Raw genomic sequence first — 1354 nt, forward strand, 5'->3', positions numbered from 1 at the left:
AATGAATATCTTAGGGCATAATTCAACATTACCACATCTGTGTTGGTGCATACTACATCTGTGCTGGTGCATAATTGGGTTTTAAATATTCAGGTATTTAATATAATAATGGCTTCATGTGATCATACATTCAGTCCTTGCATACATTCAGTATTTGCATGCCTTTGTGCATCACCATGGTTTAATTAGTGTCAACATATTGACCAAAATAAGGAGCTTTCCTCATTGAAAAAACTGGTTCTGGTTCTTAACTACCCATCACATCACACCACACATAGCACTGTGATTTTATGGTGCTGCTCTTACTTGCTTAGATCAAGACACTCCTTTATATACATGCAAATTATATACATGCAAATTATGTGTGTGTGTGTGTGTCTGTGTGTGTGTGTACGTGTATGTGTCCGTGTGTGTGCATAAATGGTTAATTGATAGTCACAAAAAAGTGGACGCGTGTGTACGTGTATGTGTCCGCGTGTGTGTGTGTGTGTGTGTGTGTGTGTGTGTGTGTGTGCGCGCGCGTGTGTGTGTCTATGCTCCTACACTTCCCCGAGCAGTGGCTAGGGGGTGCACTACGGACACAGGCTGGGAGGCTAATGTATTCCTGACTGCCGGCTGGGGCTGGTCACATGGGGAGCCTTTGCCAGTTTAAAAGTGCTTTAGTTTCCCTCAGCCAGTGCAGAGGCAGCCTCTGAGAGAGCCACAGCTTGTTGTGCACACACCAATCCCCACATTCAACTTTCTGTATTGGAGCGAGGCACACAGACCCACACACTGTCATACACCCCCTGCCACTGAGGAGGGACTGGATAGAGAGTGACAGAGGAGCAAAGCAACATATTCTAAGTAAGTACCATCGTTCTGATTTTCTTTCTCTTTTAAAGCCGTTTTTTTTTTTTTGCTTGACCTGTCTTGTTGTATAGAGTGATGTGTGATACGAACTCACGGAAAGGATGCCCTATAAGGATGTCTATCTAGATAATATGACGAGTTTAATATAATAGTGTGCTTTTAAGGGTGAATGAAATGACATTCCAAGTCATTTGCTTTGGGGTTTCATTAGAATTTGGATTTACGCTGTCATGCTTCATTTTGATCTTTTGGCAAATGGTTGATTCATTCAAACACATGCTTGTCCTCATTCGTTAATTGCGCGCGGTTCACATGGAGCAGGTTTGTATTGCTGTTAGCCCCGCAGCGCTGGTATTACGCACATGTGGAGTGAAATGCACTTTGCTCAGCTGCCTGTCTTCTGCCTCTCTCTCGCTATGGCACAGAGCAGTCCAGTCTCTCCTCGCTCTCTTTCTCACCGACCATGCTGTTACAAAGTGGATTCTTGCAAAAGGAGAGAGAG

At 43.9% G+C, this 1354-nt stretch overlaps 1 protein-coding gene across 1 annotated transcript in view; it reads left to right on the forward strand.

The window, feature by feature from the left end:
* The first annotated feature begins 709 nt into the window (after positions 1–709).
* Positions 710–1354, forward strand: part of cntfr (ciliary neurotrophic factor receptor) — a 138136-nt gene continuing 137491 nt past the window's right edge. The window contains exon 1 of the mRNA XM_080530264.1: positions 710–846. The gene's annotated coding sequence lies outside the window, so the exon portion shown is untranslated. The remainder of the gene's footprint in view (positions 847–1354) is intronic.

Source organism: Nansenia antarctica (assembly GCF_963989245.1).
Source record: "Nansenia antarctica genome assembly, chromosome: 4".
Classification (NCBI taxonomy): Eukaryota; Metazoa; Chordata; class Actinopteri; order Argentiniformes; family Microstomatidae; genus Nansenia; species Nansenia antarctica.